The sequence below is a fragment of the Nerophis lumbriciformis genome, linkage group LG02, assembly GCF_033978685.3.
Source record: "Nerophis lumbriciformis linkage group LG02, RoL_Nlum_v2.1, whole genome shotgun sequence".
Lineage (NCBI taxonomy): Eukaryota > Metazoa > Chordata > Actinopteri > Syngnathiformes > Syngnathidae > Nerophis > Nerophis lumbriciformis.
Genome location: NC_084549.2, coordinates 32,167,750 through 32,186,626, shown reverse-complemented (window position 1 = coordinate 32,186,626; position 18,877 = coordinate 32,167,750).

The window sequence follows — 18,877 nt, the reverse complement described above, 5'->3', positions numbered from 1 at the left end:
TACAAATATAAATGAAAACACTCCTTCAAACATCACACATGGGACGGTTTAGTAAGTATAAGCAGTTTTAGTTATACTGTAAAACTTAGAAACATTGCTTGGAGTGATAAATGAGTGAAGAAGCCATATGAGCAAAAACACTAGAAGACTGAATTGCAAAAAAAAAACTACAGGTAAATGGAAGGACGCTGCAGCACCCGCAGTGAGCAAAGTAATCCAAAAGATGGTGCCATATCACAAACAATAAAACACCTTCTCATTGTATATACTTGTTTTTTTGAAAATGTTTATTATGGCCATCAGCGAAAATAAATGCATAAATTAGCGGCACCGTCTTATAAGCCGCAGGGTTCAAAGTGTAGGGAAAAAAGTAGCGGCTTATAAGCTGGAATTTAAGGTATATATACTTTTTCCCCCTAATCAGGCACTTTGACCAATTTGCTTATAAATATTTTGCACACTAAAATCTGTGATATATTTCCTGAAAAAAGAATAATCCAAAATTTCATTTTGCTTATTGTAAAAAATAAAGCTTGCATGTACAATGATGAAATACCCAACATGTTAATACAATTGTATTTTAAATATCTGAGCTCATGGTAAAGAAAATATATATTTTTATTTTTGCAAACAGGATCTGACACATTTTAGTTACATTTACAATAATTGGAAAACTAAAAAAATAATTAAATTCATCCAAACAAATCCAGTATTAAATCAAGGACTTTTTTTTATTTACCAAGATATTTTCTTAGCAAATCTAACTATTTAACTAACCACAACCTCAAAATCCTCTCCCGACAAAAAACTTCAGAAACTAATTTTGTTGTAACACCCACTGGTTGGAAAGGAACAAACACGTCATCATGCCTAACAGCTTGCTTCACGTTCATTAGGCGGGCAGAGACATTAAAAAACTAAGGATTTGTTCAAGAAAACCTGCCAGTGACAAGTTAGGTTCACAGAGTAAGTTACCATGGTGACACACTATGAATTTGAATTTCACTCTTTTTTTTGGAATGGAAAACCCTGAATTTCTCTCATCTCAGGCTTTATATACTCAGATTTTGCACTTAACCTGCTTTCTGGAATACCCCCCTGTATTTTTAGATCCTGGGTTTCTTTAAAAACAGCACTTCTCCTGTTGCGTCTCATTGATTCACTCCGCTTGGGGTCATTGGCACATTTTAAAAGATGTAACAATTTAGATTGTTACTGAAACCGTGTATAAATTGCAATGTGCCTTTTACCACAATAGTATTATCTTTGACAGCTGATATTTTCAAGAGTATGATGCAATCAGCCTCCTTGAGACAGAACTGTTTTTTGTGTTGAGAAAAGTGACAACTCTCTTTGGCGTCAGATCCCTCTCAATATAATTACCCCATGTAATTATTGTGCACAAAAACATGTCATTACCAAACATGGTACTTTCTAATTAAGAGCGCGCTACCCGGTCTAATTTCCTGTCTAGAAAAAGAGCAAACCAGCAGACCCGTGCTGCTCAGGGAGCTTAACAGGTTAATGGTAGCTGCAGTAATTGGTGGTGTTTGGAGCTGAACGTGGGTGTGCTGCACTGCTTTGCCCAAGGCTTCACGCCACGCCCTGAGAATATGCTGCCACTCTAATTTATTGAGTCCCACATCACAGGCTGCACTGCCTCAGTTCATCAGAGCGTATGTTGAATGACTTTTGGAATGAGTCCTGCTGATAGTTTGTGCAGGTGGCACTGCAGTAAACACAAACGCTTCACTCATGAATCTACTGCACACTCACACTGAACCGTACTTAGCGTTTACCAACCATGCATTTATTTCGTTTGCCCAATTGCTGTCTCAGTTTCAGTCAGACCAGGTGATGATCTGCACTCTTAAACAGCTGAAGTATGTGTTGCACATTGAATAGCAAACCCTAAAGCCAAACTGAACACACGTCTGTTGATGGCTTGGCCCTGCACTTTGTCTTCACAAGCTGTTCTTCTCTGCTGCAGATTTTTTTAGTTCAGTGTCCCCGGCAGAATCCCAAAGAAGGTGCGGTGAAAAGTAATTTATTCTAGACTGTCAAAAAGCATTTAAGTCCAGGCAGGCCTTTGTTACGGAGACACAATGTTTAGACTGGACAGCAAAGTAAACTTTTTTTTTTCTTTTTTTCCAATAATAAATGATAAAAAAAAAAAAAAAGTTCACTGACAACTGCAGCAAATGCATTCTTACCCTGAGATAAAAGTGGTTGCTAGTAAATCACAAGGAATGGACATACAATGAAACATTTTCGAGTCCCCACTCAACCTAACATGCATACTGTATCTTCAGGATGTGGCAGGAAGCTAGAATATTTGGAGAAAGCCCACACAAGCACGGGAAGAACATACAAACTCCCAACAAAATATTCTAACAGGGACTCAAACCTGAATAGTTGCCTTAAAAAGGACCTATGGGGATTAAACACACGTCTTTGTGGTCTGGAATACATTATATGTATTGGATATTGCTTCAAAGCAGTGACGTGCGGTGAGGTTCATGGCTGGTGAGGCACTGACTTCATCACAGTCAGATTTACAAACATATGAACCCTAAAGAGTATCTCATTCACCATTTGATTGGCAGCAGTTAACGGGTTATGTTTAAAAGCTCATACCAGCATTCTTCCCTGCTTGGCACTCAGCATCAAGGGTTGGAATTGGGGGTTAAATCACCAAAAATGACTCCCGGGCGCGGCGCTGCTGCTGCCCACTGCTCCCCTCACCTCCCAGGGGGTGATCAAGGGGATGGGTCAAATGCAGAGGACAAATTCCACCACAACTACTGTGTGTGACAATCATTGGTACTTTAACTTAACTTTAACTTTACACATACAAACTGTAGCACACAAAAAAGCACATTTAATAAAAAAAACGTTATTATGGTCTTACCTTTACTTATAAATGAAGTCCATGCGCCGCTCCTTCTGAACAAAAGCATCGATAACTTGTTTATAGAAGTCTTCCTTATCTTTCTTCAGTTTTAAAAGTCTCTCTGTCTCGATGGAGATCTTCCTTTAAGTATTACCTCCTGCTTCGATTGAAAGTCCAGTTCAGAAAACGGTTTTATTTTAGATATGTAATCCTCCATGTTAAAAGTCCAGACGAGAGGAAAAAAATAAACAATCGCTGCTAACTGTTGCTGCTTGTTGTCACTTATTCTGCAGCCGAGGAGTTGCAAGAATAATCTCTGGGATCACTACCGCCCTCTACCACCAGGAGGCGGGATTACTGCGAGCCTCACCCAGTGCGTCTTTTGCAGCCGTTTTATGATTGCTCAGCACAAGAAATACGTTACACACATACAGTTGTTGACAAAATACACTGTACATTATATACCTCAGCTAACTAAACTATGGAAATGTGTAATATAATTCATATAGCAATACGGTCTCACTGCACAGCAGGCCAGCAGTTAGCCGAGTCATTGCGCAATCCATGGCGAAGCTCAACTCAGTGACGTGCCTCAACTGGCTGCTGATCACCTCAAGTCTCCTCTCAGTATTTGAACGGCAAATGTGAAAATTCAGCGATTTTGAATAAAAATGATCTAAAACTGGTGAAGTTAAATGAAAAATAACTATAGTATAATCACTGGATACATATAACAATTTAATATTTATTTTTTATTTTTACATTTTTTTTCTTTGCATGATGGCACGTGAGGCCCCGCCTCACCTGCCTCCCCTGACTGCACGTCACTGCTTCAAAGTCACATTTATAACCCGTTTTTTTTTATTTTTGTATACACACCACAAGCTGTTCATTTCTGAAGGCCTTTCCAAATTGCATATGAACCACACCCAACCCTCTCTAAAGGTATCATGATTTATCTTTTGAAAGTGTACACTCTTTAAATATATATCTTGAAGTTGTCACTGCTATTTTTTTCCCCCAGACACAGTTGAAAATAAACTTCATAAACAGGACACTTTGGTCTCCTCTCGCGGCCAATACTTCTGTATTATTTACATTTTTAGTTCATTTAGCTATTTTATTGATTGAAAATGCTTAAGTAGTTAAGCTGCAATATTTGATAAGCGATGTGGTGGTGAGGAACAACTGTATACACAGCATTAGTTGAACCTTGTGTTGCGCACAATGCAGCATCAAAAAAAAAAAAGCGTTTACCAACATTCAACTCACTGTATGTCGCACATCGATGTTATTGTGCAAATGCAATGGTTCCGTATTTTTCGTCGAAGTTTAGCGGCTAATCCAATTTCAAACTAGACCGTGCTGACAAAACAGTCCTGTGTAAAATGTTGTGAACTAATAAACACGTATTTATTTTTAAAACATCAGTGTAACAGCGTGGTCGCATGGTGATTGTTTTTCCAAGATTGCAGCAGGAACTCCGAAGGCAAAAGTGCAGGTAAGACAGTGATTTATTCTTATAAATCAGGCAGGAACAAACAAACAAACAAAGCACGAGGAGCTAATGGGATAGCTAACAAGAGAAGCATAAGGCAAAGCTTACCTCAGGGATTACAAAGGGTAGGTGACGTCACCAGACTGAGTGAGGCGACAGGCAGGACTAAATAGCTCTCTGATTAGTGCCCAGGAACAGGTGAGCATCCCGAACACTAATCAGGGGCAGGTGTTGGGGTGCTGAAACAGAGCTTAAAACACGTGAATCAAAAACGTAAATAAACTATGATCAGGGTAACGGATCATAACAATCAGAGTAGGCAGGAGGGCATGAAACGAGAATGAATGACACGGTAGGCGTCAGGCACCAGTCTCGGCTCAGCCAGAAAATACTAGAAATGCCCACATAAGTACGTCCATCAATCTGTGACGTAATACACCGTTCAGTGGCATCCAAAACGGCACGCAGGCTCTCGCCCAAATATATGAACCTTATGATTTAACACAAGTAGCCAACATTGTAACGACGTTTTTAAACCAAAAAAGAAGAAAATCATCATGGGTCCCTTTTAATCACAGAAATGATGTTTTACCATTTCAATTATATCAAAATTAACATCACTAACAGCAGCCTTTTTTTTTTACTCAGCAAGTCATGACAGTGAGGCGGCATGCAAAATAGCAAAATAATCTTAAAAGTGCCTAATAAAATTCCTTTATTAATTTGATTATCCACACCTGCTGTGGAGTGGCGTGTCCCACGTCTGAACTCGTATAATCCATTATTTCCTCACCGCAAGCGCTGTCGAAGTGGGCACTGTGGAAAAGCACATTGCGAATGAAATCGCTTTTGCCTCCCGTCTTCCCAGACATTACTGAGCTCCATGGGGGCGCAGAGGCTTGGACTATCAGCTTGCTCCGAATGGAAGATCTCACCATGCTCTTTTCTTCTTCTCACTGCACTGATCTTTTTTCATTCAAAAATGTTTTTAATTGCAATAAGTACAATATCAGAAATAACATACAGTATGAAACTGTTTCATTTCTGTTCATTTTTCGAAAACTTTAAAGTTAAAGTCCCAACGATAGTCACACACTCACTAGGTGTGGTGAAAATATCCTCTGCATTTGACCCATCCCCATGTTCACCCCCTGGGAGGTGAGGGGAGCAGTGATGATGCTGAGTACCAAGCAGGGAGGCAATGGGCCCCATTTTTATAGTCTTTGGTATGACTCGGCTGGGGTTTGAACTCACGACCTTCCAGTCTCAGGACCGGATACTCTAACCACAAAGCCACTGAGCAGGTCTTAATCTTAAAGAGCAATATTTACATTTTAGTTCCCCATTTTAATCAAAATAATGGTCTGTTGTTTCAAATACACTTAATCAAAAACATATTTTTACACCTGCATAAGTCAATAATTTCAGACTTAAACCACAGGTCCATCACCCGACTGGCAAAAACAATAGTCCAGGATATCACTCACCCACTACACCAATACATCATCCCACTACCATCAGGGCGCAGGTACAGAACTATCAAATTCCGGAGGGCCCGCCTCAGGAAAAGCCTTATCCCTACAGCTATAGCCGCCCTTAACAGCAGGCCCGGCCGACCTGTCTGACAAGCCTGTAAATGTGTGTTAGTCATGTATGATGTCTTTTTGTTATTTTTTTATTTTTATTTTTTATTTTTGTGTGATGTGTAATGTCTAGTGTTTAAATGTACGGCAGTGACAATGAATTTCCCCAAGGGGACCAATAAATCTAAATCTAAATCTAACATGTCAGAAAAAGAGTAGTAAGAAGCAGAGTTTATTTCTCCTACCCCGTCTCCATGTCTCAAAAATTACTGACAGTTTGTTCACTCCCTTTGTTTAAACTAGGAAAATAAAAGCAAAAAAAATAATAAATAGATAGCTTATTTATTGATGAAAAAACAAGGAGAAGCAGTGTGAAATATACTGAACAAAAAAAAAAATCGGAACACTTTTTGTTTTGCTCCCATTTTTCATGAGTTGAACTTAAAGATCTAAAACTTTTACTATCTACATAAAAGACCTAATCCTCTTAAATATTGTTTACAAATTAGTCTACAATCATGTGCCTTTCAGTGCTTACCATCAAGGACGTGGAAGACATCTATCTATTTGGAACTGTGATCACAAGGCATCTGCTGATTGGGCTGGGCATTGCCTTGGTGTATCGTCAAATTCGAAATACGATGGCAGCCGTTCAAGAAGCCCAAAGGCTGCCCGTCCCATTGGAAGGCATGGGTCGGGCTGTGGGAACACAGACTGTGGCGATATCTGAACAGAATCGTAAGTTGGACAACATATTGAATTGCAAACATTTATCAAATTGAGAGCCAGCACTGAAACGACTGGGTCGCATAGTGATGCGGGTGTGGTTCTCCCAAGGATGCAGACGGCTTCGGACACAGCTTGCAGGTAGGAAAATGATTTATTTAAAATATAAATCATTCGATGAACAAACAAAAGACGTGCAAATAGCAAAAGGCAAAAACAAAAGGACTAGCGTGGGAGCTAGCAGGCAAAATGGCATAGCGTGAAAAGCTAGCGGGAATCTTAAGTTGTCGTTATCAGTTGTATGGGAACAAACTACGAAGCTAGACAGAGAGAGGCCAGAGCAAAGACTAAATAGCCCTCTGATTAGTGCCCGGGCAACAGGTGCGCGTCCCGAACACTAACCACAGGCAGGTGAAAGTAATCAGCTGACATGGCAACTGAACACAAACAAAATCAAATGTGCTGAAAACATATGTGACGAGAAACATAAACAAACTATGATCCGTGCAGCGGATCGTAACAGTACCCCCCCCTTAAAGGACAGATTCCAGATGTACCTTGACACTAAATAAAACTAGAACCCAAAAAACAAGAAATAGTTCGAGAGTCAAGGGAGGGTGGAGGGAGGATTTGGTGGTGGGTCGCCAGGCCACGTGTCCCCGAATCCACCGGGGAAGAGTCAGGTGGCGGCGGCGAGTGGAACGCCGCTGCCGAGAAGGTGGGCGTGAGTGGCGCCAGAAGTTCAGCAGCCGGAGAGTTCTACGACTACGTCTCGGGTGTCGCTGCTGTTTGCGCCACTGGCGTCCATAAACAAACCTCCGAGAGCGCCGCTTGCGCAGCCAGACCACTCGAGGTCGCTGAGACGAAGACGAGGAGAGAGCAGACGTCGCCGTGGAAACAGGAGGAGCCGACGTCGCCGTGGAAGCAGGAGGAGCCGACGTCGCCGTGGAAGCAGGAGGAGCCGACGTCGCCGTGGAGGCAGGAGGAGCCGACGTCGCCGTGGAGGCAGGAGGAGCCGTCGTCGCCGTGGAGGCAGGAGGAGCCGTCGTCGCCGTGGAGGCAGGAGGAGACGTCGTCGCCGTGGAGGCAGGAGGAGACGTCGTCGCCGTGGAGGCAGGAGGAGACGTCGTCGCCGTGGAGGCAGGTGCAGGTTCTGGTACCAGTCGTGGAGCAGGTGCAGGTTCTGGTACCAGCCGCGGAGCCGGCGCTGGTGTGGGTACCAGCCGTGGAGCCGGCGCTGGTGTGGGTACCAGCCGTGGAGCCGGCGCTGGTGTGGGAACCAGCCTTGGAGCCGGCGCTGGTGTGGGAACCAGCCTTGGAGCCGGCGCTGGTGTGGGAACCAGCCTTGGAGCCGGGACAGGGGTTGGTCTTGGAGTCGGTGCTGGTGTGAGAACCAGCCTTGGAGCCTGCGCTGGTGTGAGAACCAGCCTTGGAGCCGGAGCTGGTGTGGGAACCAGCCTTGGAGCCGGCGCTGGTGTGGGAACCAGCCTTGGAGCCGGCGCTGGTGTGGGAACCAGCCTTGGAGCCGGCGCTGGTGTGGGAACCAGCCTTGGAGCCGGCGCTGGTGTGGGAACCAGCCGAGGAACTTGGCATGGTGGAGCTTGGCGTGGAGGAGGTACAGGAGACGAAGCTTGGTGTGTCAGCCGAGGTGCAGGAACAGGTGCTAGCCGAGGTGCAGCTGGAGGTGGCCTAGCTGGCGGTTGTGGCTTAGCAGGACGAAGGACTGGTGGCGGTGGCCGTGCAGGAGGTTGCGGTTTAGCACGCCGAAAGACTGGTGGCGGTGGCCTTGCAGGAGGTTGCGGTTTAGCACGCCGAAAGACTGGTGGCGGTGGCCGTGCAGGGGGTTGCGGCTTAGCACGCCGAAAAACTGGTGGCGGTGGCCGTGCAGGGGGTTGCGGCTTAGCACGTCGAAAGACTGGTGGCGGTGGCCGTGCAGGAGGTTGCCGCTTAGCACGCCAAAAAACTGGTGGCGGTGGCCGTGCAGGTGGTTGCGGCTTAGTACGCCGAAGTTGTGCCACACCACTAGCACAGTTCCCAGTACTAGCCCCCCCTCAAGACGCGGATACCAGACGCGCTCTTTGCGGTTCGGAACCGTCTTCAATGGTGGGTGGGGGGAGGTATGGAGGGGGGTATACTCCTCTTTAAATTGTCCAAATTGACTATTATCACCCCTCACTTGAGATTGGGTGGAAGCACAGGGGGAAAAAATATGTGCAGTGGGCGAAGCAATAGTCACTGGGGGCGGAACCAAAGTCACTGGAGGTGGAGTCTGAAAATCAGAATGTGACTGACTAGACTTACACTTAATAAAAATGTCCTGATAATGTCTTATCTTAGAATGAAAGTTATTTGGCATTGGCTGACAGAAAGAAGCAGATGGAAAAAAAAAATCTTGCTCAATGACGTCATCGGGAGTGGGCGGAGTTACCTCTTCGGGGGGCGCCAATGAAATGACGTCATTGTTGATGCTGTCCATGTGACTGACAGCCCAATCGGAGAAATGTTTGGCAAAGTGGTCGATTGGGTTGCCAAACATCTGAGGAGGGGAAGTTTGAGCTGCATGTAGCTTGCTTCGGTCCGGGAGAGGAGTTTGCAGGAGCGGCGCGTCTTGACAGCGAGGGGAAGACCTTCTGGCCGGCTTCCGTCTTCGCTGACGCGTCCCGTACTGCGGGGGTGTGGCGATGTCCTCGGGCCAAACGGAGTGGATTGGGACCAGCTTTCCGTTGGGACCCCATATCAGGTCCTGGCGCTCCGAGGGGGAATAGCGAAGAGTTTCCGCTTCCATTGCTCGCAACACCTCCCACGTACCTTCGTCAAACTCCTCAATGGCTGCCGCGGGAGAATTGTTATTTGCTGGCTTCCTACTGAAACGACTGGGTCGCATAGTGATGCGGGTGTGGTTCTCCCAAGGATGCAGACGGCTTCGGACACAGCTTGCAGGTAGGAAAATGATTTATTTAAAATATAAATCATTCGATGAACAAACAAAAGACGTGCAAATAGCAAAAGGCAAAAACAAAAGGACTAGCGTGGGAGCTAGCAGGCAAAATGGCATAGCGTGAAAAGCTAGCGGGAATCTTAAGTTGTCGTTATCAGTTGTATGGGAACAAACTACGAAGCCAGACAGAGAGAGGCCAGAGCAAAGACTAAATAGCCCTCTGATTAGTGCCCGGGCAACAGGTGCGCGTCCCGAACACTAACCACAGGCAGGTGAAAGTAATCAGCTGACATGGCAACTGAACACAAACAAAATCAAATGTGCTGAAAACATATGTGACGAGAAACATAAACAAACTATGATCCGTGCAGCGGATCGTAACAAGCACGCCCGATTAGATCAATCAATCAATCAATCAATCAATCAATGTTTATTTATATAGCCCTACATCACAAGTGTCTCAAAGGGCTGCACAAGCCACAACGACATCCTCGGTACAGAGCCCACATAAGGGCAAGGAAAAACTCACCCCAGTGGGACGTCGATGTGAGATCAGACAAAGCATTGAAATTTCTGCTTGCTTGGAAAACAACCATACTTGTTTACGATTCGACTCCCTAAAATGGCCTTGACACTTCTTTCAACAGACGAAGGCTGTTCTATAAACATCCCCTGAAGGACATCACAGTGATAGCCGCTCTGACATCCGTCGCCCTCCAATAACACCTGGGAATTAAACTTTGCTTTGAACGCCTGCAGAGAGAGATTCCAGGCCTATAGACACAACAACACTACAACCTGAACATTGCGCATAGCACACACGCAACCTCCCACCCCATCTCCCCTCCCACACCTCACCCCACGTGGTATGTTGGAACACGAAGCAGCGACAGAGTGGTTGGCAGCTTCGGGTCGGATGACCGCCCCCTTTTCCCTCGTTGCAAGTCTCGACCTGTATGTTGTAATATGTATATGTGCTTTGCCATCAAGTTTTTTGTCACTCCATCAATAGGAGCCCAATCTGAAATCCAATTTTTTTTAGCCATTCTCCCTCGACATCTCCCTTTTTCCCCACCGTGAGTGGCGACTAGGGATGTCCGATTATGGCTTTTTGCCGATATCCGATATCCCGATATTGTCCAACTCTTTAATTACCGATACCGATATCAACTGATATCGATATCAACCGATATATGCAGTCGTGGAATTAACACATTATTATGCCTATTTTGGACAACCAGGTATGGTGAAGATAAGGTACTTTAAAAAATTTTTTTTATAAAATAAGATAAATAAATTCAAAACATTTTCTTGTATAAAAAAGAAAGTAAAACAATATAAAAACAGTTACATAGAAACTAGTAATGAATGAAAATGATTAAAATTAACTGTTAAAGGTTAGTACTATTAGTGGACCAGCAGCACGCACAATCATGTGTGCTTACGGACTGTATCCCTTGCAGACTGTATTGATATATATTGATATGTAATGTAGGAACCAGAATATTAATAACAGAAAGAAACAACCCTTTTGTGTGAATGAGTGTGAATGGGGGAGGGAGGTTTTTTGGGTTGGTGCACTAATTGTAAGTGTATCTTGTGTTTTTTGTGTTTTTAAATCTAAAAAAAAAAAATTTATTAATTAAAAAAAACATACAGATAATAAAAAAAACGATACCAATAATTTCCGAAATTACATTTGAACACATTTATCGGCCGATAATATCGGCAGGCGACCCATCAGCGTTCCTGTTCTGTAACCCTGTACAAAATTTGTTTGTCTGATCTTAATCGGGTTTGTGCTGAAAACAACATTTCGTTGTGCTTGTGCACAATAAATATAATTCCATTCATTCTATAATAATCTGGTTGCATGTTTGCGGAGGTCATGTCCTCAAGATGCAGGAAGGAACGACAGGGAGCAGCATGCAGGTAGGAAAAGTATTTAAATATGAAATCTTACTTCAACAACGTAAATCGTAGTACAAAACTTGAATCACTAGTAAGGCTCTGAACAAACATAACTGTTGCCAGGGGCGAACAGCGAGAAAGTTCACAACGAGGAAAAAAACACTAAAGTGTGGTGATAACAAGACTGCCAGACTGAGTGAAGTGCGAGTCAAGTATAAATAGCTCTCTGATTACTGATCAGGAGCAGGTGAGCGTCTTGAACGCTAACCAAAGGCAGGTGCAAAAAATTGGTGATGAACCCTAAAAAAATCATAACATGATCCGGGCAAGGGATCATGACACATTCCATTCAATTTTCAGGGGCTGTTATTTTGTTAGCGCAGTTTGACAGAAAAGCAATTTTATTGTGAAAGGCAGAAGTGTGCGCTTGTTAGCCTGACCGCAGTGCTCGATGCTGGGAGATTTGTGAACAGTAATACCTCCCGTCTCCCGGGTTACGGATGCCATCCTTTTTTCATAGGGAGTTCACACCACATCAGCAGTCTCACCTTCTAAGACTCTCAGTGACAAACCCAATCAATAAAGATAACAGTTTTAGTCAGATGTTTACGTTGCATGATCATAACATAGTGTGGTTTTCTACGACTCCTGAAGCTTTGAAGCCGACGAGTGCTGGCATAAATCTTGTTGATGGCAACTATTAATGTATTTTCATTATCTGTGGAGAATCGGGTAGTAATGCTGCCAAGTCCCTCAATTTCTTTTGTTTTTCCCCAGACGGCTTGCTGTTGGAAGATAACGTAACTGATGCTTCTCGCACCAGAAAACTATATTATGCTTTGTGAATCAATGTGTCAAATTTGAAAACTATCGACCAAATCGGTCATTTTACCCAGGCTTATAGAGAGATGTACCAGATTAGGTACTTTTATATTCTGTCAGTACTACGGGGAAATGTTTCACGTAAAATGAAACTGTACCATATTGCAATATCTTCTGTTGCAGGTGACATCACGCCCGAAGGCAGACTCGGCACTGGCTCAAGCACTTGGCAGAGAAATAAGCAGTCAGGCACTCTGAGCAGACTCAGCCGCACTGACTCTAGGTACTGATCCAATTTTCCATTATCCAACAAAGCAAGAAGGTGCTACAAAGTACAGTAAGGCTTCAATTTTGAAAACGCGTCAGCTTGATGCTCATTTACAATGAAAATGTCATAGACATGCTATCGATTAGCATGAGCCATTTTACATGTTGACTTCAACATCTTTTTATTTTGTATTACCTTTTGGTAATACAAAATGTATTGTAATTTGTAGGACTAAAAAAAAAAAAGACTGGCGCATCTAACATAATAGCAAAGACTACTTCTCGGTTAGGAACCATACCTTTGCAACTGCATGCAAACACTACTTTATAATATTTGCAAATGAGACTCAGAAGTAGGAATGGGAGTTGATAAGATGTTTCCAGTTCCGATTCAACTTTCGATTCTGCTTAATGATGTGGTTCTCTTATTGACTCTTATTTGGTTGGTTGGTTGGTTAAAGTTTATTTCGAACGTGTATACAGTTGCAATATAATATATCACATATTTTAAAATTTCTTCTATTTACAACTGGCCAGAAAAGGAGTAGGAAGAAGCAAAGCTTATTTAATCATACCCATTTTCCTCTTGATAGCAATTACTAACACATATGTTCACTTCCTGTTGTCAAGTTGTAACACAATTTACATCAATGAGTTCTAAATACAACAGTCCTCTTAATAAATAGTTAAGTCAGTTATGACTCGCTTTATAATGAATAATATCCTATATATATATATATATTTTATTTTTTATTTTTTTTATTTTATTTTTTTTAATTTTTTTTATTATATATGTATATATATATATATATATATATATATATAAATATATATATATATATATATATATAAAGTAAAAGTTAAAGTCCCAACGATAGTCACACACACATACTAGGTGTGGTGAAATTATCCTCTGCATTTGACCCATCCCCATGTTCACCCCCTGGGAGGTGAGGGGAGCAGTGAGCAGCAGTTGTGGCCGCGCTCGGGAATCATTTTGGTGATTTATCCCCAAATCCAACCCTGAGTGCCAAGCAGGGAGGTAATGGGTCCCATTTGTATAGTCTTTGGTATGACTCGGCCGGGGTTTGAACTCACGACCTTCCAGTCTCAGCGCGGACACTCTAACCACAAGGCCACTAAGCAGGTCTCAAGAAGGCCACTGAGCAGGTCTGTTATAGGTCTCTCTATATATATATATTTTTTTTTTTCCTTTGGGAAAAAAGAGAACAAACAGGTGGATTACCATCTTCTTTTCTTCTTTTTTTTTTTACTTTAGAGGTAACATGACCTTACAAAGCCAATTCCCCATAATGACAATGTGAAAAGTAATTTTTTTAAATTGCAAATTTATTCAAACTTAAAAAAAGAAAACATGTACATACGTACTCACAAAAAATAATTTGTTGATGCACTTTTTGCAGCAATTACAGCCTCAAGTCTTTATGATTAAGATGCCACAAGCTTGCAAGGCACACCTATCTTTTGGCAGTTTCGCCCATTCCTCTTTGCAGCACCACTCAAGCGCCATCTTGTTGGATGCTTTTCATCCAGGATGTCTCTGTACATTGCTGCAATCTTTCGTTTACACTGCAGGCTAGAGTGGCCCAAATCCGATTTTTTTCCCTCTGCGCAGTGCAATAAAGTCAAAACAAAGGAAGTTGACCGGGAGGAAGTCGCTACTACTACACAACCAAATAAAACTTGCCACACCTTAAAAATAAGTATTTTTTTACATGAAAATAAATTAAAGTAATATAATGTATGAATGGATGTATATAGTGTAATATATTTGGGAGGGTTGTAATCTTTTTATGGTTGTTTAGTAGAGGATTTACGTGAGCTTTATTTTTCAACTCACACGTAAGCAAATGCGCCACAGCGTCAATTCCGGTCCTTCAACAATCGCTATTTCTTCGGAATCAAATATTCACTTGTGCACTATTGACAAGTGATGTACAAAAATTGGTCGTCTTAAAAATACTTTGCTCACTAGAACCGGATGTTGTGACGAAATAAACAAACCCCGTTTCCATATGAGTTGGGAAATTGTGTTAGATGTAAATATAAACGGAATACAATGATTTGCAAATCATTTTCAACCCATATTCAGTTGAATATGCTACAAAGACAACATATTTGATGTTCAAACTGATAAACATTTTTTTTTTTGCAAATAATCATTAACTTTAGAATTTGATGCCAGCAACACGTGACAAAGAAGTTGGGAAAGGTGGCAATAAATACTGATAAAGTTGAGGAATGCTCATCAAACACTTATTTGCAACATCCCACAGGTGTGCAGGCTAATTGGGAACAGGTGGGTGCCATGATTGGGTATAAAAATAGCTTCCCAAAATATGCTCAGTCTTTCACAAGAAAGGATGGAGCGAGGTACACCCCTTTGTTAAAATTGTTACGAGTGTACCGGGGAAGAAGACGGCACAGACAGGAGGGACGTTGTTTTAGCTCTATTTATTATTAATATACTGTATATATATATATATATATATATATTACTCCTCTCTGAGCTTCCACCTTAACGTGGTAGAGGAGTTTGCGTGTCCCAATGATCCTAGGAGCTATTTTGTCCGGGGGCTTTATGCCCCCTGGTAGGGTCTCCCAAGACAAACTGGTCCTAGGTGAGGGATCAGACAAAGAGCAGCTCGAAGACCTCTATGAAGAAAACGAACAAGGAACCCAGATTTCCCTTGCCCGGACGCGGGTCACCGGGGCCCCCCTCTGGAGCCAGGTCCGGAGGTGGGGCACGATGGCGAGCGCCTGGTGGCCGGGCCTGTCCCCATGGGGCCCGGCCGGGCACAGCCCGAAGAGGCAACGTGGGTCCCCCCTCCAATGGGCTCACCACCCATAGCAGGGGTCATAGAGGTCGGGTGCGATGTGAGCTGGGCGGAAGCCGAAGGCAGGGCACTTGGCGGTCCGATCCTCGGCTACAGAAGCTAGCTCTTGGGACGTGGAACGTCACCTCGCTGGGGGGGAAAGGAGCCTGAGCTAGTGCGCGAGGTGGAGAAGTTCCGGCTAGATATAGTCGGACTCACTTCGACGCACAGCAAGGGCTCTGGAACCAGTTCTCTCGAGAGGGGCTGGACTCTCTTCCACTCTGGCGTTGCCGGCAGTGAGAGGCGACGGGCTGGGGTGGCAATTCTTGTTTCCCCCCGGCTCAGAGCCTGCACGTTGGAGTTCAACCCGGTGGACGAGAGGGTAGCTTCCCTCCGCCTTCGGGTGGGGGCACGGGTCCTGACTGTGGTTTGCGCTTACGCGCCAAACCGCAGCTCAGAGTACCCACCCTTTTTGGATTCACTCGAGGGAGTATTTGAGAGTGCTCCCCCGGGTGATTCCCTCGTTCTACTGGGGGACTTCAATGCTCATGTTGGCAGCGACAGTGAAACCTGGAGAGGCGTGATTGGGAAGAATGGCTGCCCGGATCTGAACCCGAGCGGTGTTTTGTTATTGGACTTTTGTGCCCGTCACAGATTGTCCATAACGAACACCATGTTCAAACATAAGGGTGTCCATATGTGCACTTGGCACCAGGACACCCTAGGCCCGCAGTTCCATGATCGACTTTGTAGTTGTGTCATCGGATTTGCGGCCTCATGTTTTGGACACTCAGGTGAAGAGAGGGACGGAGCTTTCTACCGATCACCACCTAGTGGTGAGTTGGCTGCGAGGTTGGGGTAGGATGCCGGACAGACCTGGCAGGCCCAAACGCATTGTGAGGGTTTGCTGGGAACGTCTGGCAGAGTCTCCTGTCAGAGAGAGTTTCAATTCCCACCTCCGGAAGAACTTTGAACATGTCACGAGGGAGGTGCTGGACATTGAGTCCGAATGGACCATGTTCCGCGCCTATATTGTCGAGGCGGCTGATTGGAGCTGTGGCCGCAAGGTAGTTGGTGCTTGTCGTGGCGGTAATCCTAGAACCCGTTGGTGGACACTGGCGGTGAGGGATGCCGTCAAGCTGAAGAAGGAGTCCTATCGGGTTCTTTTGGCTCATAGGACTCCTGAGGCAGCGGACAGGTACCGACAGGCCAAGCGGTGTGCGGCTTTAGCGGTCGCAAAACTCGGACATGGGAGGCGTTCGGTGAGGCCATGGAAAACGACTTCCGGACGGCTTCGAAGCAATTCTGGACCACCATCCGCCGCCTCAGGAAGGGGAAGCAGTGCACTATCAACACCGTGTATGGTGAGGATGGTGTTCTGCTGACCTCGACTGCGGATGTTGTGGATCGGTGGAGGGAATACTTCGAAGACCTCCGCAATCCCACCAACACGTCTTCCTATGAGGAAGCAGTGCCTGGGGAGTCTGTGGTGGGCTCTCCTATTTCTGGGGCTGAGGTTGCTAAGGTAGTTAAAAAGCTCCTCGGTGGCAAGGCCCCGGGGGTGGATGAGATCCGCCCGGATTTCCTTAAGGCTCTGGATGCTGTGGGGCTGTCTTGGTTGACAAGACTCTGCAGCATCGCGTGGACATCGGGGGCGGTACCACTGGATTGGCAGACCGGGGTGGTGGTTCCTCTCTTTAAGAAGGGGAACCGGAGGGTGTGTTCTAACTATCGTGGGATCACACTCCTCAGCCTTCCCGGTAAGGTCTATTCAGTTGTACTGGAGAGGAGGCTACGCCGGATAGTCGAACCTCGAATTCAGGAGGAACAGTGTGGTTTTCGTCCTGGTCGTGGAACTGTGGACCAGCTCTATACTCTCGGCAGGGTCCTTGAGGGTGCATGGGAGTTTGCCCAACCAGTCTACATGTGTTTTGTGGACTTGGAGAAGGCATTCGACCGTGTCCCTCGGGAAGTCCTGTGGGGAGTGCTCAGAGAGTATGGGGTATCGGACTGTCTGATTGTGGCAGTCCGCTCCCTGTATGATCAGTGCCAGAGCTTGGTCCGCATTGCCGGTAGTAAGTCGAACACATTTCCAGTGAGGGTTGGACTCCGCCAAGGCTGCCCTTTGTCACCGATTCTGTTCATAACTTTTATGGACAGAATTTCTAGGCGCAGTCAAGGCGTTGAGGGAATCTGGTTTGGTGACTGAAGGATTAGGTCTCTGCTTTTTGCAGATGATGTGGTCCTGATGGCTTCATCTGGCCAGGATCTTCAGCTCTCACTGGATCGGTTCGCAGCTGAGTGTGAAGCGACTGGAATGAGAATCAGCACCTCCAAGTCCGAGTCCATGGTTCTCGCCCGGAAAAGTGCCATCTCCGGGTTGGGGGAGGAGATCTTGCCCCAAGTGGAGGAGTTCAAGTACCTCGGAGTCTTGTTCACGAGTGAGGGAAGAGTGGATCGTGAGATCGACAGGCGGATCAGTGCGGCGTCTTCAGTAATGCGGACGCTGTATCGATCTGTTGTGGTGAAGAAGGAGCTGAGCCGGAAGGCAAAGCTCTCAATTTACTGGTCGATCTACGTTCCCATCCTCACCTATGGTCATGAGCTTTGGGTTATGACCGAAAGGATAAGATCACGGGTACAAGCGGCCGAAATGAGTTTCCTCCGCCGGGTGGCGGGGCTCCCCCTTAGAGATAGGGTGAGAAGCTCTGCCATCCGGGAGGAGCTCAAAGTAAAGCCGCTGCTCCTCCACATCGAGAGGAGCCAGATGAGGTGGTTCGGGCATCTGGTCAGGATGCCACCCGAACGCCTCCCTAGGGAGGTGTTTAGGGCACGTCCGACCGGTAGGAGGCCGCGGGGAAGACCCAGGACACGTTGGGAAGACTATGTCTCCCGGCTGGCCTGGGAACGCCTCGGGGTCCCACAGGAAGAGCTGGATGAAGTGGCTAGGGAGAGGGAAGTCTGGGCTTCCCTGCTTAGGCTGCTGCCCCCGCGACCCGACCTCAGATAAGCGGAAGAAGATGGACGGATGGATGGATGGATGGATGGATGGATGTATATATTTACAAAAGTATGGAGTGTGACTAAGCCAAAAGGGTGTGTATGTGTGTGACTATGTGTAGCAATTATCTGATGAGTGTTACCGGTAGTGTTGAGCGAGAGGCGGAAGTCCAATAGAGGCAAGGCCGGCTCGGAGGTCCGTGAGCAGACGTGATGTCGAGGGGAGGAGAGAGGCGTCAAAATCCGTGTCCAGGCGGAAGTTCGAGATCCAAGAGGCAGCCACGTAAGCAGAGGGAATACGGGCAGACGAGACACACAGCTTGTGACGCGGGAACGGAGGTATGCTGCTGGAAAGGCGTCAAGGAGGACACGAGTCAAATGAACACGACGGGGGAGACACAC